Source organism: Tachypleus tridentatus, chromosome 9 (assembly GCF_004210375.1).
Source record: "Tachypleus tridentatus isolate NWPU-2018 chromosome 9, ASM421037v1, whole genome shotgun sequence".
Classification (NCBI taxonomy): domain Eukaryota; kingdom Metazoa; phylum Arthropoda; class Merostomata; order Xiphosura; family Limulidae; genus Tachypleus; species Tachypleus tridentatus.
Window position 1 is genome coordinate 164,565,823 of NC_134833.1, and position 23,333 is coordinate 164,589,155.

Below are 23,333 nucleotides of genomic sequence, written 5' to 3' on the forward strand. Positions count from 1 at the left end.
ATTTCAGAAGGGCAAAAGAAAAATTAATTTTTATCTGTGACTACAGTGTTTGGTTTGACTTCCAAGTCTAGTCCACAGTAATCCTCATATTTCAGTCTCTTTTTCTGAAGAAGACAAAACACTGTTGTCTAATGAACTTGAAGTAAAGAAGCTTATTTTAGTTTAATTGTAACACTTTAGGTTTAGCTAAATCATGGTTTAATTCAGGATGATCATTGGAGTAATTATGTACATAAAGATTATTTACCATCAGAGTTGTGCTGTATGTGGTGTTGTCCAGTGAGTACATCTGGCACCACAAGTGGAAACAAGTGAACCATATGAGTCTTGTTTGTTCCTTTTAGGTGAATATTTATTGATATCAGTTTATCTATATCGATAATATCCATAGATGATATTTCACAGATTGGCCCTTTCTTTAAGTGTTCAACCCAAACCTCATAATTATTTCTGTCCTTCACTTCAACTGTCAACTGATTAACTGTTATTTAGGGTACTTTACCAACCCCATCATGTGTGTCCTTTCCATGGTTGCTGTCACTGTAGTTGTATGTCAGACTTTGCTGACAGGAGCTGATGAACATAACAAATAACGTCTTGTTCCTTTATTCAGTGAAAACAACATTACTTATAAAATGAACTCACCCAAACTATAGTTTATGAAGTAGCAGTATTTGTTGACTGTTCAACAGTTACAGTGAATGATTAGTTCCTGAAATCATAGCAACAAAAAACACAACATTGCCTGTGAATACTGCCAGCCACTTGCCTTTTTTGTTTTCTTTCTATACAGCAATTTAAAACCTGGCAGTTTATTCAATTGATTTCTCTGTTGTCAGGAGTTCAAAAATGAATTAACAACAAAATGTGGGTTGTGGGTGTTAAGGGATACTTTTCTAATTTTTAGTTAGCATTTAGGAATATTGTTAATGGCAGATGACATCAGTAACATTCAATAAAGAAAATGAGAATTTTTAATGAAATGAAAAGTTTTAAGACATGAGAACCAGTTTCTCTGTATAAAAAAACACTGAACAAACTTGAAGTAAAAATAAAGTATAGAACTGGTCAGAGCACAGAGAGACCAATTCTATGTGTTTAATGATAATCAAAAACACAACAACACTGAAGAAACATGGAGTAAAAATAAAGTATAGAACTGGTCAGAGCACAGAGAGACCAATTCTATGTGTTTAATGATAATCAAAAACAACAACACTGAAGAAACATGGAGTAAAAATAAAGTATTCAACTGGACAGAGCACAGAGAACCCCTCGGTGTGGATTCCTGCATGTGGTGAGGAGACATCCCAGGGAAGGTTCTGTCCTTTCAGTTCACTTCCTCTGGGATCTAAACATCCACTCACGTGTTTGCCATGTGTGGCGACCTTTGAAGGGGAGGAGACGATCCTGGTGGTTGAGGGGTCCAATTTTAACAAACCACTTTGGGCTTGAATTCCAGTGGATGGGTTGGCCTTGGCATGGCCCCCTTTGGGTCAATTGGCTGGTCCACTTGTGCTAGAGTCAACTAAGTACCAGTGTTGGATGTTATCAGCAGGTGTTGTGGACGTTTTAGCTGATGCTGGTGTTTGGGTATAGTGCTCACAAAACCCTGGCATTACTGCAGTGTCCTTTTTTGACATTGTAGTGCATCCACTTGTATGGCTTTATGGTGGGTGGGGTCAGTAGGCACTGAAATTTCCCTTTTTTCATTATGGATCCTCCAAATAAAAAGTTAAATAAAATGGTAAAAAACAGTCCATAGGTAAATGACCACATCTTTAAGACTCTGAGCAGCAATCTTGAACTTCTGTTACACCTGTTGTACCTCATTCACTTATCCAACATTCAGAAGGGACTAGAGGGACTTGTCGGCTCTCCAAAGTCAGTAAAGAAGCTTTGATATTGGTGGAAATATCCACACCTCAACAAAATGAATATTGGGGATATACCTATTGAGGTTACACCTCATGCTACATTGAATTCTTCATCAGGAGTTATTGTTGAGAAGGATTTGAAGGACATCCCTGAGTCAGAGATTTTTGCTGGTTTCTCTGCAGTGAGGCACATCTACACTCGCAAAGATGGAATTATGATGCTGGCCAATATCCTTGTTCTGATATTTACATCACCATGTCCACCTGCCACCATCAAGGCAGGTTATCGTAATTGCAGGGTATGGCCATACATACCAACCCTCTTTGATGTCAGAGGTGTGGCCACTTGAAGATGTCATGTTGTGGTTCCTTGATGTGTGCTCGTTGCAGTGGCAAGGACCACAATGCCTATGAGTGTGAAATGGACCCTCAATGCATTAATTGCAATGGCTCTCACCCATCCTAATTTCATTCTTACTCAAAATGATTGGAAGAAAAAGAGGTGCAGTGTTTGAAAACGATTCATAACATTACTTATCCTGAGGCTCGAAAGTCACTGTCCACCACTTCATCTCGGACGTATGTTGCTGCACTTCATTCCACAACTACAGTGGGAGTGTAGACAGATCTGTGCTTCCGAAAGAATCGTTCTCAAAACAGATGAAAAGTCTTTTAACCTCCATTGTTTAAAAGGTTGATGAATCAACTTCAACACCCATATCTGTGCCTTACACACATTCCAACAAATCCCAAGATCCACTTCCTTTTGTTCCGGATACAGGCATTTCCTCAGATATATCTTCTTCTCCCTTCTCCACCTAATTCACCCACACATAAATAAAAATGGCCACCCTGATACAATGGAACTGTCGAGGTTTACATCCTAATCTAGATGACATCAAAACATTGATTGCTTCCTACCATCCTGTACGTCTTTCTGTACAGGAAATATTTCTGAAACCTGCCAATACGGTCACGTTTTGGTAGTTTTATTTGTACAGAAATGACAGGCTGAGTGATGAACGAGTGCATGGAGGGGTGGCACTGTTGATTGATCAACATGTGCCCACCCTATCTTTGTCACTCAACAAACACTTGGAGGCCATAGCCATTTATGTTTCCTTGGATCATACCATCACTGTTTGTTCTCTCTACCTGTCCCCTGGAGAGACATATGATCAATCAGACCTTGATGCTCTCATTGAACAGTTGCTGTCTCCCTTTTAAATCCTGGGGGACTTTAATGGTCATCATCCCCTCTGGGAAAGTGCTGATATTGGTAGGAGGGGTCACTCTGTATAGCATATGCTCTCTGATCACAACCTTTCTCTTTTTGATACTGGTTCTTCTACTTACTTTCACACACATAGTCAGTCCTTTACTGCTGTTGATCTCAGTTTGCTTTCCTTCATTATTCTCCCATTTCTCATGGAGGGTTAACAATAATCCATGAGGCAGTAATCATTTTCCTATAATTTTGAGAGAGACTGGCTGTGGTTGATGCAACCCAACTGACATGACCTGGTGGAAGCTGGATCAGGTAGACTGGCCCACTTTTACTGCTGTCGCAGAACTTGATCCTGCCATTGTCTGTCAACCATCGATAGGTGACTGTGTGGCAGCTGTAAGTGACTGTATTATACAAGCAGCTGCTCAATGTATTCCTAAAACCTTGACACGTTTTCCACTATATTCTCTTCTGTGGTGGAATCCTTTCTGCCACATGGCACTGAAGGCTCAGAAATGGGCCTGGGATACTTTCCATAGATATCCCACACTCTCGAACCATATCGCTTTCCAGTGGGCCTGTGCACATGCTAGGTGGACAAGATGTCAAAGGCAGAAGGAATCTGGGATTAAGTTCACAACTGGCATATCTTCCACCACCAGTTCCAAAGTCATATGGGACAAGATTCAAAAGGTCAGTGGGCAATACAATTCTGTTCCCCTCTCGATCTTACTCTCTGATGGCGAGGAAGTAGCTGATATCTGGAACATTGCCAATACTCTAGGTGAAAGCTTTTGCCAGGTATCTTGCAATTTTGCTTCTTCCTCCACCTTCTTAGCCATCAAAACTTGAGCAGAGCAGTCACCTCTTTCCTTTTGATCTGATTGTCTCTATGACTATAATCATCCCTTTATACTGGTGGTATTGAAACTGGCTCTTCATCGGTCTGGCAGTACATCTGTTGGACCTGATGATGTACACTATGACATGCTGCACTATCTATCTTCTGTTGCTCTTGATATCCTTCTAATTGTTTTTAACCAGATCTGACAGGAGAATATTTTTCCTGCAGGCTATTGTCCTACCTTTCTGTAAGCCTGGGAAAGATCCCAAGATTCCTTCAAACTACTGTCTAATTGCTTTAATGAGCTGTCTTTGTAAGACCTTAGAGAGGATGGTTAATGATTGTCATGTTTGGTTCCTCGAATCAAACAATCTCCTCTCACCCACCCAGTGTGGGTTCTGACGACAGCGCTCCACAATGGACCACCTGTTTTGACATGAAACTTCAATCAGAGAAGCCTTTCTCAAATGACAATATCATGTGTGAATATTCTTTGACATTGAGAAGGCTTATGACATAACATAGAGGTATAGCATTCTGTGAGACCTCCATATATATGGGTTACGTGGCCATTTGCTCATTTTTATTAAAAAGTTTTGATGGACAGGAGATTGGAAGTTTGTGTGGGTTTGACACTTTCACGTTCTCTTCTACAGGAACTTGGAGTCCCTCAGGGCTGTGTTTTGAGTGTCACACTTTTCAGTATGAAGATAAATGCCATCACTGAAGAACTCCCTCTCACTGTTGCAAATGGGCTTCATGTCAACGACTTTCATATCTCATGTCAGTTGTAGAACATGAAATATATTGAGAGACAGCTCCAAACTGCCCTCAATTGTGTACTGAAGTGAATAATGGCAAATGGCTTTAATTTTTCTCTCTAAAACCGTTTGCATGCACTTTTGCCGCCAATGGGGTATTCACCCTGATCCTGAACTCCGTATCTGTGAAGTATCGCTGCCATTGGTCCCTGAGACCAAGTTCTTGGGGATTATCTTTGACTGTAAGCTGACCTTTATACCACACATCAAGCAGCTACTGGTCAAATCTACAATAGCACTGAACATCCTCCGTGTCCTCTCTACCTCCAGTTTGAAAGCGGATTGATGTTCTGTGCTAAAGATATATCTTGCTCTTATTTGATCAAAACTCCACTATGGATCACTGGTCTGTGGCTCTGCCAGACCTCGGCCTTAAAGATGCTGGACCCTATTCTTCATCAAGGACTTCGACTCTGTACTGGGGCTTTCTGCACTTCCCCAGTTCAGAGCTTATACATTGTGTCTCATGAACCTTCTTTGCACCTCCGGCATTTGCAACTTCTCTACTCTATGCTTCAATACTTTGTTTCTTGTCAAAGTATCCCACTTGGGGTTGTGCTTTCCTTCCTCAGTGGGCCATACTTTTCCAGAACAGACAATCTGCCATTGCTCCTTTTGGCCTTCATTTAGGCAGTTTTTTTGTTGTTTTTTTTGTGTGTGAAGGAACCATTTAGAGTTGTAGATATTTCATCATATAGCATTTTTGAAAGAGAGAGACATTTATTCTGCAACAGATGCCTTTTATTTGCAGTCAGGATAAGGGTTCACTATTTTCTCACTATAATGAAGTGAGATATATGTTTGTATGTATGTGACCATAAATAAAAGTTCATAAAATTTAACCCCCTGGCTCATTTTGATCCTTCCCAGGTGATGCTAACTTAACTACTTGTAGAATTTCTAGACTTATCATTTTGGTTAACAGTATTTTAACTCCAGAAGTATGTGTAATGTTTACATAATTACTGTTCTCCACTGAGAACTTTCTTCTGCTAGATATAGGAAAATGTTTTACACACTTATCCTGGTTACCTGTTTAACATCCATGTGGGTCTACAACTGACAATATTCATAGTAGTTCAGGTGTATTTTCAGAACCTGCCATTTGCTGAGAGTTCTTTTCTATGCACTTGTATGTAACATAATAAATTATAGAGTAGCCTGTGCTTTTAAATACATCATGTAGGTTTTGAAGAACAAATTATATCAAATGTTGTTATAGACAAACCTACATTATTTGTACTTCTAGTTCCAGCTGATTCATTAGAAGAAAGTTCTCTATGTAGAGTTATGAAGTTTGATATAACAAGAGAGGAACAAGAAGAAAAGTGTGATGTAACATCAGATAAAAGTGAGGTAATTAAACTTTTTATAGTTATTAAAGACAATATGTTGTGTAACTGTGGCTTTATGGACTTTGTTTGTTTGGTATGTAATTAGTAATGACATGTTTGTAGTCACAAGCTGAAGAATCTCACTATAAGTTTGCTACATTGTTGTGAATACACTTATTACAGCTGTGAGATTGCCAATACAGTAAAATTGATGTACTATCACTTGGAAATGTGAATATGTAACATCAGATAAGTGAGGTAATTAAACTTTTTATAGTTTGTTTCGTATATAATTAGTAATAATAGCCAATGAATACACAGTGAAAATCGTGGATTTTGCTTTATGAATGTTTTGAGATTTGTATAGTCATGGGTAATAGGGTGGCTTTACTGGACAGTCACTTGTATGTTACTGATATTATTTATGGGGATTGGAACTGTAGTTTGAATAGTTTAATTGTGTTTCACGAGTTCCTAAGCCATGTGTATTTTTGAATATGCTTTACTTTGTGAGCAATGTCATTTTCTAGAACCTTCCACCATGGGCCATGAAGAGGGCTATGGTTTAGCCTGTTGACAAAATGTTGGTGTATTTGTAACAACTTTGGTGATTTAATGGAGATGAGGATTGTTCTTTGGAAGTTTTTTAAAATGGAATGGTTTTCCTGAAATATTGTTAACAAAATTCTCACCATTCAAGACAACTGAAGGAAAAGTAAAAAAGTCAATAAGAATATGAATTTATATGTTTTTGTATTAGTTTGATGGTTTATAATAAGATCACCCATTTGTTCTTTATCTCTATTTAATACTGTTCAACTAGCTTTGAATATTATAATAAAATCCATGTAATATTATGAAATATATCATTTGTGATGATGAGAAACCTACTTACAGTAAAAAGTATCTCAAGACAGCTGGTATATTTATTAAAACTTTAACTGAAAGAAAATACAGAACAACATTTCGACCTTCTTAGGTTAACTTTGTGTAGGGTAGTTTTTAAGTTTATTTGACTACCTTACAAGTAATTGTGATTGTGTAATGATTCACACCCACTTATTGTAATGTTGTCTGTGGTTTATGTGGAGCCTCATGGTTTACTACATGCAACTAGATACATGTGCATAGATACTCTTCAGAAGAGTACTTATTTTATAGCTTTAGTATTAGTCTAAGTGTTCAGTGTGGAAGTTTAGTTATTATGTGAGAAGAGTAAAGATAGTTGAATTGTTTCATAAATTAACATTTTCTTTATTACCCAATGTTTTCTGTAGATACCCATGATGCTTTGCTGCAGTAGGATATCTATAGGAAGCTCAGTATTTTACTTTCAATTTGGGTAAATAAGAGAATCATTATTTGATGTTTAATTTGAGTAATTTCTTGTCTGTTTAAACAAGGAAGTTGTTATTGTGTGCTCTTTTGTAGATTAATTTTTTTTCTGGTGTATTAAGAAAGTGCTAATTGAATGTTTCATTTAGAATAGGGGTCACCAAACTTTTTTCACAGGGGCCAGATTACTTGGGGAATGAGAAGCACAGGCCGCATGATCATTATGTTCAATACTCATAAGCTAGAACGTAAGCTCTCTGTAAAAGACTTAACACTAAGTTTAGGATGCCACATTAGCCATGTGGGAGTAGCATACACACACATAATAAAAAAACAAACAGAAATACAACCAACATTTTTATTTACCAGAAGGTTATCAAAGAAGGTGACATAAGCAGAAACAATTGTCACATTGCACATAGTGAGTACAAATCTGAATTTCACTAAGACGCAAATAAGTTAGTGAGATTTATGAAATTGGCATTTGGCTTTCGAAATATCTTTAATATTCGGTTTTGAATTGCTGCATCCAATCAGTAGAATTGCTTTCAAATGTTCATCAGTCAACCTTGATTGATGTAGCGAGTTCACATACTTCATTTTTGAAAATGCTTGTTCATAGACATAAGTTGTTCCGAACACTGATGCCATACCAGATGCGAACTACTTCAGCTTTGGAAAATCATCTTCAGGTATGCAGCTGTAAAATTCAATAAGTTGCCCCTCTTTGTGTTTTGATTTCAACAGGTCATTTCTTTACAAATCGATGATCTTCAGCTGAAGTTCCACTGGCACGTCATCAATGACACAATCAAAAGGATTCTGAAAAAGGAGAATGTCACTTTTGATTCTGTCCAGATCCGAAAATCTCTCTAAAAATGCTTATTTAAATCACCAATAATCTTTTTCTGAAACTCCAGGTTGACATCTTCTGTGATTCCAGCATAAAACTCATTGAAACACTGAAAATGAGAGAGGTTTCCTCCTTCCAAATGTGCTTCAAACAATGACAGCTTTCTATGAAATCCTTTAATGATTCTATAGAGATCACAGACAAGGTTATTCTTGCCCTGAAGTTTCAAGTTCAATTCATTCATGTGGGATGTGATGTCAACCAAAAAAATGGCAACATTGACAATCAGGTTGGATCCGACAGAAGTGGATCAGCTCTAGATGTCTCGATAAGAAATATATCTATTCCTCTTCTCAGCTTATAAAAATGAGATAAGACTTTACTGCAGCTGAGCCACCTCACTGCCGTGTGATAAGGCAAGTCACAGAAATCTGAATTAATTTCTTCAAGAAATGCCTTGAACTGGCAATGATTAAGTTCATGACCCTGAATGAAGTTCACTGCAGAAATGACTGGTTCAGTACACAAGAAATATCTAAGTCTTTTTCCACAGAGTGCTTGGGAAAAAAAATTTTCCTCGCTCTGCCATCTTATACACTATTTTGTAACTTGTACGAGTGACAGATTCATTTTCAGCAAACTTTCTCGTGAAGAGATTCTTTTGAGATTCAAAAACACACATTTCATGGATTCAAATTTCTCAGAACGGAACTTTCCTGAAAATGTATATATGTTGATAGATGTTTTATTTCATAGTGACGCCGAAGATTGTACTCTTTCAAAACGGCAACACTTTCAGTGCGTATCACACAAGTAGCTTTCTGGTTTTCTGTTTCCACAAAGAAGTACTTTTCTCCCCATTCTTCATTAAAACACGACACTTGGAAGCCACTTTTCTTTTTTTAAAAGCAGCCATAACGATGGGTGAAAAAAACAGGATCTGAAAATGAAAAACACAGAACGCTGTGAGAAACGTATTGTACTGGTTCAAGAATGCACAAACAAAATATATTGAAACATATGTTTGCCACGACACTTACCTGAGAACGAGTTATTAAAAGCGCGTAACTCCACTACTAAGAGAAATGAGCTTGCTGAAGAGGTAACCCTAGGTCGTTGAATTTATGAGACGAGTCGACAGGACGAGGGTTAGGTCTGTACTTGTTCTCGAAATCCCAATGCTTTCATAGATACGTGCCTCGATTTGAATAAACGGGCAGCAAGGACGAAAGAAGAATTTTCCTATTGGTTAAAAATGCGCATGACAGCCTTGTTTCTGTTTATCATAATGTCTTGTGTTTGCCAGCTTAAAGGGACTATTGGTGTGATTTATTTTGTTATGACAGTCAGACATTTGATAAAATGTCACTTTTTATTTCCAAGTGGCTAGCTGCTGGCGGGCCAGACAATATGACCTCAAGGGCTGTAGTTTGGTTGGTGACCCCTGATTTAGAGTAATTTCTGGTCCGTATTAATAAAAGTGAATATTGGGTGTTTCTTTTTGAATAATTTTTTGTTTCAGTCTTTCACAATGAGCCTAGTATAATATATGTGTTCATATACACATTTATACATGTTAGGTATTTATTGTCTAACTTTTTATACAGTGTGTACCTTCATAAAATTTGGAAGGCTTTTAGTAAAGATCAGAAGTCATTGGAAAATGAAAAGTAAGATTTTTTTTTAAATGAAAGATTTGTTTATGAAAATATTGAGTCTCCTTGGTTACTAGTCCAAGCAGTAAGTTATTTCATGTTATGATTAAAAACACTGTTCTTCACCCCCAAAATCTCAAATATTATTTATGTACTCTAAAACCTCCTAAATACATTTCAGGTTTTTGTTTCACTAAGACTATATTTTATTTTCTATCAACTGACCAACCTTGTAATCACCATAAAAAAATTAAGAAATAAATATAATTTTTTTTCATCCTAGAATGACTATTGATTATAACATGAAAATACAAATGTTTAATCTAAGTAGCTTAAGTCTCATAATGTTATATATTTATTATATTGACCTTCTGGTCATGCCTAGCTAACATTACACAACTTGCATTGATGTGATGCACGTCCACTCATGTTACCGTATCCAGTAGGATAAAATTGACCTTGTCTTGGTTGTGTTTCATTGGACTAGTATTTTGTATTATACAGGAATGTTTAAATCATTATACAGTACACATGTATATAGATTACCACTATTTTTAAAAAGTTACGAAATTTATTTTTCTTAAAATATAAAACAATAAATAGAAAAGTAAAGCAAACAATTATCTCTTTTGGCTGTGATCTTTAAAGTCGGTAGGTGCTGAACATACATTGCTAAGCCTTTTAAAATTTTGTATTTGTGGAGAACATCAAGCAGTCATTTTTATAGTTTTACATAAACGTAACTAAAAATTATAAGTAACTATAGTAATGCCGTTGAATTGTAAGTAACTATGGTAATGCCGTTGAATTGTAAGTAACTATGGTAATGCTGTTGAATTGTAAGTAACTACAGTGATGCCGTTGAATTGTAAGTAACTACAGTGATGCCGTTGAATTGTAAGTAACTACGGTAATGCCGTTGAATTGTAAGTAACTACGGCAATGCCGTTGAATTGTAAGTGACTACAGTGATGCCGTTGAATTCCACTATAATTTATTAAGCTCAGTAACTGTGTTTTGGTCTAAAAAGAACTAGGAGACTTTAAGCAGACTATTTCTTGATGATGAGAAACCCACTTGAAATAAAAATGTATCTCAGAACTGCTGATATGGGTGTTATCACTACTTATCAGTGATAATACTCATACCAGCCATTGTGTGATACATTTTTGAGCAGACTAGAGACACAACGTACTTTCTTTAAATCTTGGATTGAAAGAATGTGACAGACTTTTCACAGGTTAAAATGGCTTAGAAAGCCACTTGGGGGACATTGAGCTGTTGAGTGGTTATTCAAGTGCCATGTATTGTAGTAGAATTATATAAAGGAATGTTTTTAAAAATAGCTTGTCACTATTGGTAACTTGAGTTCATAATTTGGTCAAAACTATAGACTAAGTATTTTGACATCATGAACAATTAATTTTAAACAGTGCTGCATTGAACACACCACATGACTCGCTAAAATCTATATATAGATGTTATTTTAATATTTGCATTTAAATTAAGAAATTATCACATTTATATATTAAAACTTGAATTATGCTCTACAATTTAATTCTAAACTTATAAATTTATAATATGGAAGTTCAATAAAATTTTGAAGGCAAGTTAGCAAATGCGATAACATGGCCTTTGACCCATGACCCATCACAAGAAGGTTAATTCTGTATTCATGTTTCAAATTAGGGAGCTGTGGAGATGATAACACTGGTTGTCATTTCTGTTAAGTTTTTATTGTGTTATTTGCTTCTAGAACATACTTGTTGAAGTGAAAATGGAACAGCCTAGTGATCTGCTACAAGATGATGTTATTTCTAAGTTCAGTTACAGTGATGATGAGGACCAGGATGGTTCATGCTATAATGTTATGAATGTGAAAACAGAAACTGAATATGAAAGAGATATTGAATCTTGGTTAGAAAGAACATCTGGTAAGTACAAACTTCATCTAAAACATGCATTTTTCAATACTCATCAGTTACCATTGTTGGCACAATTAACTTTGTATCCCTAAAGTACACATAAGTTTCTATACTATAATTTTTAATCTGTTTTCACGAGACTTAGCAATGTTTCAGTAAATATCATATGCCCAAAAAAAATCATATTTTGTAATTAGGTATTTCTACTGAAACCTATCCAAGAACATACAGAGTAAGTGTGTACTAATAGTACAGTGATTTTCTTATGATTAAAAATAATTCCTTCATCTTAAAATCCTCAGATTTCATGTGAATAATCTTTAAAATACGTTAAACAGATATAAAACCTTTTTTCAGTAAAACTGTAGTTTATCTATTATTGTATTTTACCTCAACTGTATACACTATCAATTTCACAGATGTTACAATAGTGATAGAGCATGAAATAAACTTAAATTACTGTTTCTTTCTTTCTCGAATAGCTATAACTTGGAACGTGAAACTTGTTTATGTTAAATATTGTATAGCTCCTAACTGTATATATCTGTTTATATCTGATCTTAGTGTTATTACCCTTTCACCCGTATATAATCTTATTATAACAATTGTAAATCACTTGTGAAGAATTATAACTATTATTGTTCATTAACTTACTTAATATAATCTAATAAATTTCTGATTGTAAGGCTTTAACTACTTTCATAATAATGAAGAATCTACATATAAAACAATAAATATATGACCTGTAACCTCTTGTTTTGTTGATGACCATTGCCAATGAAATTTAAGTCTATGTTATTAAAACTAATGGTACTAGTACACTAAATAGATTTTATTTAAATAATGCACCAAAGAACACAGAAAAATAAAAACTTTCTTTGATAATTAACAATTGTGTAAGAATCAGTAAAGCTTCCCTTTACTTATAGACTTAAACATCACATTTTAGTTTAGTCTATGTCTTGGAATTTATAAATATTTATTTAATACATATTGAACTTTTGAAGAGAAGTTATAAAGTATAAATGTTAATTAACATGTTAAAATACACAAAGCATTTGAAGGTTTCATGATTATCAACCACTTCAATACAAAACATATGTAACAGTTAATTCAGAAAGTTACTGGCTGAAAGTATTGTTTGTTACACTGTACTATCATATCTCTACACTTTAGACTATCTAATAAAAATTCCCTCTTCAACATGGTACATTACCAACAGTTAATGTTTTCAGTGCTATCCTCATCTAAGTGGAAATTTTTTTTATACAATGTAAAATTTTTTTATTGTGAAATTTGTGTTGATTATATTAAAATATCATGTTGTATATATTTATAATTAACTAGTTTGTGACATAATTTATACATCTGTTTTAGATATAAAGACCAGTGTGAACAGCTGTTATGGAAGTCAGGTTCCTGGTTATCATGTTATAAAACAAGAAGATCACATTACAGAAGACACAAAATCACCAAACAACAATATTAGTAGAGAAACAAAGTTAAGTGGAAACAACATGAATGGATCTAAAACAACACAGTGTGATGATAAACAATGTGGAGAAACATGTGATAAACTAAAACAACAAAAGAGGATACAGTCAGGAAAGAAATTGTATCTTTGTTCTGTTTGTGGAAAACACTTTGGGAGAAACAGTCACTTAAGACGACATCAAAGAACGCACACTGGTGACAAACCTTACAGTTGTACAGTGTGTGGAAAATACTTTGTTACAAATAATAGCTTAAAAACACATCAAAGAGTACACACTGGGGAGAAACCTTACAGTTGTACAGTGTGTGGAAAACAGTTTGGAACAAATGGCGATTTAACAAAACATCACAGAATACACACTGGAGAGAAACCTTACAGTTGTACATCATGTGGAAAACAGTTTGGTTCAAATAGTACCTTAAAAAAACATCAAAGAATGCACACTGGGGAGAAACCTTACAGTTGTACAGTGTGTGGAAAACAGTGTGGTAGAAATAGTGAATTAAAAATACATCAAAGAATACACACAGGGGAGAAACCTTACAGTTGTACAGTGTGTGGAAAACAGTTTGGTACAAATAGTATCTTAAAAAAACATCAAAGAGTACACACTGGGGAGAAACCTTACAGTTGTACAGTGTGTGCAAAACACTTTGGAACTAACAGTGAATTAAAAATTCATCACAGAATACACACTGGGGAGAAACCCTACAGTTGTGTAGTGTGTGCAAGACAATTTGTGTCAAACTGTAACTTGAAAAAACATCAAAGAATACACACTGGGCAGAAACCTTATAGTTGTACAGTGTGTGGAAAACAGTTTGGAACAAATAGTACCTTAAAAATACATCACAGAACACACACTGTAGAGAAACCATACAGTTGTGATGTTTGTGAAAAACATTTTGGAACAAAGGGTAATTTAAAAATACATCAATTAATACACACTGAGGAAAAACCTTACAGCTGTACAGTGTGTGGAAAATGCTTTCGTACAAATAACAGATTAAAAACACATCAAAGAATACACACTGGGGAGAAACTTTAAAGTTGTGGTGTTTGTTTAAAACATTTTGGAACAAAAGGGAATATAAAAATACATCAATTAATACACACTAAATGATGACTAAAGGAGATTGAAAGAGAAAGAAATGTTAAGCAGATCAGTTTATGATGACAGACATGGAAAATTATCATTAAGAAATGGTTTTAGAAAGATCAGAGTTAAATATTGAGAGTTCACAGTACATGATTAAAATATATAAACTATTTTTCTGATAGAGAGTAAAGTGATGATCAGAGATTACAGATTCCACAATCTATTCATTCAACAAGGTTTGAAAACATTTAGATTAGCAATCTAATAAGCTTGTTTTATTAGCTTTAGTCTCAGAACTGGATTCAATGTGAATGAAAGTAACATTGTTCATGGAATGACCAGGTTGGTTGTAGTGTTGATCAACAGGGAGACCTTTTTCAGTATTGATAGAAGACTTGTGGTGGTTGAAATATTCTCTAAAGAGTCATTTGGGTCTGTTCTACAGACAGGTAATTGCATTGTTTATACTTCGTGTTCCACAAGGAATTTCTTCAGAAATTTTAAAATCTCTGGTTATTCTTATCAGAAAAAGAATAGTTTTTATGAACTTGTAGGTTTGACAACAAGCTTTTAACATTGATGACAACTGTTGTTTGATGGGGTGTAATTCACAAGGTTATCTTTTGGATTTCTGTTTTTTCCAGAGGGAAGCATTGAGAACTTCATGAAATATGTTTAATTCTCTTGATGAGGACTTGGTCAATGTGACTGACCACATGACCTCTTTGTTATAGTTTAAAGTCTGTATAGATTTAATACTTCTATGTTTCATTATAGTGTGCATATCTTCACAAAATTTGGCAGTCTTTCAGTTAACATTGTCTTTCATGAAATATGTTTAATAAACTAAAAGACTTGTCTGTGAATATATTGAGTATTTATTTTGAATACATCATATGCAATGTAAGTTTCATGCAATAACATGCAAAAAGTAGACAATTGTTTTTAATAATCATAAATCTTCTGTCTTTCTTACTATGTGACAAGAGTCATTTTAAATTTATCCAAACTAAGTGTTGTAATTCCTGTGGGAAACAAAATTATAAGTGCCATTGACAATTATTCATGTAGAATACAATGTAAAACAATACATCATTTGTTAGGTTAAAACATTCACTTACTATTGGTTATGGATAATTTATAATTAAATGTAAGAGAGAACTATTAAATTGTGAATGAGAGAATGCAATAAGTGGCTGTAGCAGAAGGAGACAATGCAATAAGTGGCTGTAGCAGAAGGAGTCTGATTTTCTGTTCAGTAGCTGTGTAACCAAACAGAATTGAAGGCTATAAAAATTATAGTTTGTCTGAACTATGATGAATTTATAGTGAGTAATCTACCTTTTCTTATATAATTTGAAGGAGTAGTGGACAAAGTAATTAGAAAAACATGTTTCATGCTGGAGGAAACATGATTTTAAAAAATAATTAAAGAATAGAATTAAGAACTTAAGACTCCTATACTATTGAAGTGTGGGTTATCAGCTAAGATTTTATTATATTATAATAAAAATTAGTTTAATAAAATTTTGAATGTAAGACACTAAACTTGGGGTCATGTACAGTAAAGACGAAAGACTTAAGGTGATTCTTTAGTTGTACATGATGAAAGTGTTTGTTCAGAATTCATGAAACGTTTCTCAGTTTAAAGTGATAGGTAGAAATAATAGGAATTCTATTTAAAATGTTAGTGTTACTGTATTTTAGGATATTTTCTGCTGAATGTTATTAGTTTTTTATATCTCTGTCAGTTTTGGTATCTTTATATCCTTTGTGTTACATGGCTTGGTTTAGATTCTTTACATGTTTTCTGTAGTCTGTTTCATCTGAACTGATTTTCCTTATTTAATGTAAGAACTAAACTGTCCTGTTTAGTGTGAAGTATTGTGGTCTATCTGTAGGTTTTTAGTAAAAGTTAATCTATAAAAATTTTGTCATTTCTAGACACATCAAGAAAGGTAAGTTTGATAAAAGAGTAACTATATAGGTAAACTTCATTGTTTCGTGAATGTTGTCTGGATGAGATAAATTATTTAAGTAATTCACAACTGGCTGTCCAGATGAAAAATCTCATCTGTGTGATGTTTCCATGTACGAGTTGTAACAGGGATTAATTGTAGAAGTTGACTTTTAATATGGCCTACAAAACGTTTGGCATGACTGAGAGGCATTTTATTATCTATTGCAGTATTTTATCCTAAAGATAATGTTTGTTATTAAATTTTAAGTTGTTTAGAGTTCAGACTGGCTAATCAGTTAGTGTTAAAAGGTTTAGGCAGATTTTATAGGGTTTCTTTACCTTCATTAAATGGAATATTTGTTTAAAGAAAAGAAACATCCATTGTGCAAAGAAGAATGTTTGCCAGTAAGTGTCTGTTGTTACTAATGTTTTCTGCAACATTAAGAAAGTGACTAGTATCCTTTATTTGTTGGTCAATAAAAGCAAACAGCATTCAAGAAGCTGTGTTCATGTTAGAAATTGTTTTGCCCAGGACTGTTTGGTTTGTGTACTTTTTATAAAAGATAAAACCTACCTGGAAAAGCTTGTTTAGGTATAAAATACTGGAAGGTTTCTTTTTTAATTGTGTTGGAGAATATTTGATCAGATGAATTATTCTTCTGTATGTCTGTTGTTACAATACAAGCTGTGAAATTCCCTTCAAAATTACTATTATAATTGTTGGTTACCACAGTTGTAATCCAGAGCTGTAAATAATTGTCTCCTTTTTCAGAGTCCACACAGGTGAACTCAGTTCTTTTAGAACACTCACTGAAAAGACAAATTCATCGTCTTTATTTCTGTTATTGCAAAGCACGTTGTAATAATGTTTGACAGAAAAAATCTACAAATATCTAGCTATCTAGTAACAACAGTATAACACAAGAAAATTGAGCAGTTTTTGTGTAAGATGATGTTGACAATATTACAAAAACCTGGTACATTTAATCTACATACACGATGTAGGTGTTGTACAGTTACATAATAAAACATGCCTAACTTGTTGCTTTTAAGTAATTTTAACACTTGTTACAAAAATCAAAAAATAATTAAATATTAAATTGCTTAATGAATGAAATAATTCTTAAACTGAAGAGTCATGTTTATCCAACATTGTTGTATGATTTTAGATCATTTAGAACAGTTCTTTTATCTTGGATAAGGTTATTATGACATCGTTTGGAATAGTTTAAGGCATGTTTTACATCATTTTTTAAAATATAATTGTAAATGTGTTTCTTTGGTGGAGGTGTTCGTGAAAACCTTGACCTTGCTTTGAAGTTTAATGTATGTTGATCTTCATGAGGGTAGAATTTGTTGTGAAAAAATTTGAAAAGTCTACATTTTTGAGAGAATTCATGCAGGTCAGAAAGAAGTTCAGATAGATTAGCAAAGCTGATGTTTGGACAAGAATTTAATCTTTTAGTGAGGAAAGTAAGTTTTGCTTCTGGGAAGTTATGTTTGAAATTTTAGGTAATGAGAGTGTTCATCATTAATTATGAGGTAAATTTTAACAAATCAAAATAAAAGAATAGATTGAACAAGTAATAAGTACAAGAATTAAAAAGTTCTCAACTGTATGGTTACTGATTGTGAAATGTTTACTATTGGTGTATCCTGATTCAACAATTTTAATCTGGTTTAGGTGTTCACATGCTCGATCACAATGTCAATGGCCTGTTTGTCCAACACATAAAGTATTACGTTTTTTACAAATTATATGTTTCATGGTACATCGAAAAGGTATGTCTGATGTTAAAAGTTTTATTTTTTCTTTGTATACTTGTAGTGCTGTGGGTAGGTGAAACACTTGATTCATTTATATTTGTAAGTGCCTATAGTATTATTTTGTTTAAGGTTACTGTGCAATGGGATTTATTTTAGGCTTTTGTTATGTCTAAGAAACAGTGAGTGGATCGTTGAAAAGAGATTTAGTTGTAGGATGTTAATTGTATTGTGTTGTTGTTTAGTATATTTTTAATCTGTTTGTTCTTTTATTTTGGTTTTAACTATATATATATTATTTTTAACAGATTTTTAGTTTTATAGGACTTGTGTATGTTAAAAGTATTTAAATTTGTTTTTAAATGTTCATTGTAGAATAAATGGTTTTGATAGATTTTGGTGGAGTGCTTAGTGCTACAACAGTTGCTTTTAAGATTTTCAGTACTAATTTAATATATACTCTTCAAAAAATGAAAAGCAAAATGCAAAATATGAGACAATTTTTTAACTAGTTTATTCTGGGTAGTTCTGTATGACATGTGTGAAACTTTGCACATTCACTGCTGAACATCCAAAGTCTGCAAAGGCGAAGTCCACGCTCACTAGTTGAAGTTTAATGTCACTCAACTTCAATAACGAGTATGTCCCCCGTGAGCATCAATAACTGCTTGGCATCTCCTGCCCATGGAAGCGATGAGATGACGAATCACATCCTGTGGAATGGCTGTCCACTGAGCCTGCAAAGCTGCTGCAAGCTGAGGTAGAGTCTGCGGTTGAGGTTGTCGCCGTCGCAGACGTCGGTCCAACACGTCCCAAAGATGTTTGATGGGGTTTAAATCTGGTGATCTGGAGGGCCAGGGAAGAACGTTAATGTTGTGGTGTCTCAAGGAGACAGTGGTGAGTCAGGCTGTGTGAGGACGGGCGTTGTCATGTTGAAAAACGTCGTTGACGTTCACCATGATGGGTTGCACATGGGGCCAAAGAATCTCGTCGACGTATCATTGCGCCATAAGATTCCCTTGAATGTGCAAAAGGTCTGTTTTGGCATTGTAGGCGATGGCAGCCCACATCATGACGCTGCCACCACCAGATCTGTCAACATCCTGCACACGAGGTCTGCCAGATCGTGGACGGTCACGAGTTGATCCATGTTGTTGGTGATGATTCCATAGTTTTGTGATGGTGCTTGGGTGGACATTCACAGCTCTGGCAACATCTGATCGAGATTCGCCTGCTTCCAAGTGACCAATGGCGTTGTTACGTTGGGCTTCAGTCAATCTTGGCATAACTTTATTGCGTGTCGGTGGCTTAACACTGAGTTATGGAAACCGAGAACCCGTCACTTTTATAGGAATTTTGCACATGTTGCACTTGCAGAACATGCAGATCTCTCAAACAAATTTATTGGACACGTATGCGTTTTGGCAAAAAATCTGATGGTTTCCTCCGTTTTCAAAGTGCACAACTTTTATTGTCATTTTGGTCTGACAATCAGTGCCTTAACACGTGTAACATCACATACTCTGAGCTTGTAACATTATTACACATATTTCTCTTTAAAATACAAAAAATATCTCTTTTGCGTTTCTTGTTTTGAAGAGTATATTTAAATTATTTAATTACATTTTGTTTCTTGAAATGACTAAATCTAGTGATTAAAGGTTTTTAGTAACATGAACATATAGTTAAAATTGTGGACACAATAATTCATTTTAATAATTTATTAATATTTTCAATTTACAATACAATCTACATTTACATCCATTAAGGACGTATTTACATCAAAATGTGAGTTAATGACTATTATTTTAATAAATTGAAAATACTGCTAAACCATTCACCAGCTGCTTGGTCATGGTGAGCATGATTCACTATCATCGTGTGGTAAATGTGTTTCTTTTTGTGATAGGTATGTTGCTTTGACCGTAAAGGAAATTGAGCAGCTACAAAGTGACACAGTAAATCAATGGAGAGATGTAGAGAAAATAACAGCAGTGCACTTGATGTTCCTGTAAAGAAACCAGTCCTTACCTTACCTTTTTGTAAGGGAACATTTAATATGTCATATTTACTGGAAATAAATATAGACATGAGACTGAAGTAGCAGCAAGGAACTCATGAAATTATTACTCTTTATTAGAGAAAGAAATGTTTGTCTGCTGAGGAATGTTTATTGTCAGATAGTCCTGGTGGAATTTTAGAAATAAAAAATCAAATACCTAATAACAATAGGACAAAGTTAAATTATCTTTTTCTTCTAGAAAGTATGTTTGTGAAAGTGTTGAGGGTACTCTGGTTTTGAAAGTGAAAGACAGTAAAGGATCGTGTATGGAAGTGCAGTTAGCCCAGTTTTGGACTAGTCTTAAAAAAATGTAAACTTTTTATTTGGTTAAGTGGGCATGATTATGAATTATTGATTAAATTGAAAACTGTACATTATTTTTTTTCCATATTTGTATGTTTTATTCTGAGAAAATATTGCTATGTATTGTTCTTAAAATTGGATAATGCTGCTTGTTGTTTAGCAAAGCTTTCAAAAAAACCTAAGTTAGTAATTTAAATTTCAGTGCATGGTTTTGTTTTTAATTTTTTCTTTGGTATATAAAAATTCATTGTAACACTATAAACTCAGCTACCGTTTGCTTTATTTTTTTTGTAATTATCTCATGACTGTTGACAATTAGTTGACCGTTACTGTAATGTTGGTAAATGTATTTTTAGTGGTGAGAAATTAAACATAATTAATCCAAAGTGAATACTTGCTTTGTTGTTCCTGCATATAGTAGACCAAGGTTTCCAAACTTTTTAGACCTGTGAGCTTGTTCAAAAATTTCTGCTTGTAAAATTTATATTAGTAAAAGTACAGTGTTCTTATTTATTTATTAGTTAGTTCTATTTCATAGATCCTACAGAAATATAAAAACATAATTCTATTTCATTGAGTCTATAGAGATACAAAAACGTAATTCTATTCCGTAGATTATATAGTGATATAAAAACTTAATTCTATTTATTCCATCGATTCTTCAGAGATATAAAAACTTAGTTAGTCCCGTTCCTTCGATTATACAGATATAAAAATGTAGTTCTATTCTAGTTCTAAAAATGTAGTTCTATTCTATTCTTCTTCTATGTAAAAGTGTTTTCTCAGCCCAAACGAGCCGTTTTTGCATATAAATTAGTTCTATTCCATCGATTCCACAGATATAAAAACTTGTTTAGTTCAATTGCTTCAATTCTGTAAAAATATAGAATTTAGTTAGTTCTAATCCATAGATTCTACAGAAATACAAAAACTTAGTTCTATTCCACAGATTCTATAAGGATATAAAAACTTAGTTAGTTTATTCCATAGATTCTACAGAGATACAAAAACTTAGTTCTATTCCACAGATTCTATAAGGATATAAAAACTTAGTTAGTTTATTCCATAGATTCTACAGAGATACAAAAAATTACATAGTTCCATTCATAGATTTTGTAAGGGTTCTTTAATTTTGCATGCGTTTCTTTATTTAGTATTTGGGTGTTTTCTATGGTTGTTTGATATGCAGTGTTTGAAAACGTGTGAAGGTGACTTTTTGTGTTATTTGAATCTGGTTTCCATTTCTCTACTTGTTTCTCCAATATAGAAGTTGTGGCAGTTATCACATTGTATTTTATAAATAATGTTGGTGTGGTGTTTGTCAGTGTAGTTTTTTACACAGTATAGACCTTATACAACAGCTCAAGCCAAAAATAAACCAACACAAAGGAACACCTTTATATCCATATTAATAAATACAATGAAACATCTAAGCATGCCCTCCACATTCTTTCACTCAGTTACACCAACTCCCTTCAAATATGTGGTAAGCTATCGGTCAGTTACCTCTTTCTTTCTTTGTGAACGTATAAACACTGGTAATGTTAACATACTGTATAAACACATAAATACTATATAAACTCTGGTAATGTTAACATATAAATACCGTAGAAACACTGGTAATGTTAACATATAAATACCGTAGAAACACTAGTAATGTTAACATTCAAAATGTGTGAAGCTTCTGTAGGAAATGAGAAGTGTTATTCAAAACTTTAGACATTTAGTAATACATATGGTGAACATAGTATGGTTGAAATACTATTATTATATGCTAATATAACTCATGAAACAAAGGGCCTGGATATAACATGTGTTGAAAAATGTAATAGTTCTATCACTAATGTCTTATGGTAAGTATAATTAATTATAATAATGCACTGCTAGCATTTACACCATAAAAATCAAAATAAACCTGATACTGAGCTAGATAACAGAACTGACAATGAAGTACTTACTTTAGAAGACAGAATAACTGACTTTTTAATAAAACTGTTATTGAATCAATTGACAAGACTGACATTTAAGAACTTTAACATCTAAAAAACAGCATAATAAAAAATTGGTACTGAGTTAGGAAAAATGAGTAATAAAAATTTAATACTGTATCAATAGACAAAACTGATAGAGAAATGGGTAAAAATTAGGTGAAAATATTTATAAAGAAAGCTGGTTTTCAGTTGGAATAAGACTGACAATAAACAATTCTGGTACTTTATATGAAGCAGGGTTTAAAATAAAGAAATCTTGTACTAGATCAGGTGAAAAGACTAATAAGAAATCTGGTACTACATTAGCTGAAAAGACTAATAAAGATATCTGGTACTAAATGTTATTAAAATAATGTAAAGGAAACAATATACATAAAACATTTCATACCTTGTAATCTACTTATTTGGTCGTCATATTTTACAACATAACTATCAAATGGTTTGTGTGTTCATGTTAAATAATACAAATTAACTTCATTTTTATTCATCAAAATAACATTATCATCTCAATGGTTTTGAGAATACCCTTAAGGGATATTGTATCACTGCAATACAAAACTTTATTGGAAAGATCCCTCAGAGAGTTGTTGCTCGCTACATCACCAAACAGGGTAAGCACCTACTTCCTGGTGATCTTGGAAGATACAGGCCTCAATATGAAACTTGGGTCAATGCTGCCACCTCAGTAGAAACATGGTCTGATTTGAATGGAAGGAGAATGCTTTAGCAGTTGCCCTTGGTCTTGAATATGCCTACAATAGGGTGCGACCTCGCTGACAAGAAGTTG

General features: G+C 33.8%; 1 long non-coding RNA gene and 1 pseudogene across 2 annotated transcripts in view; both read left to right on the forward strand.

Moving 5' to 3' along the window:
* LOC143227562 (uncharacterized) overlaps positions 1-23,333 on the forward strand; it is a 56,742-nt pseudogene that overhangs the window by 3,303 nt on the left and 30,106 nt on the right. The window contains exons 3-5 of the transcript XR_013015012.1: positions 6,020-6,126; positions 11,704-11,881; positions 13,250-14,412. The product of XR_013015012.1 is annotated as an uncharacterized LOC143227562 (transcript). The remainder of the gene's footprint in view (positions 1-6,019; positions 6,127-11,703; positions 11,882-13,249; positions 14,413-23,333) is intronic.
* On the forward strand, positions 14,416-20,627 carry LOC143226856 (uncharacterized). The gene is made up of 3 exons (XR_013014785.1): positions 14,416-14,915; positions 18,111-18,208; positions 20,100-20,627. It is a non-coding gene; the product is annotated as an uncharacterized LOC143226856 (long non-coding RNA).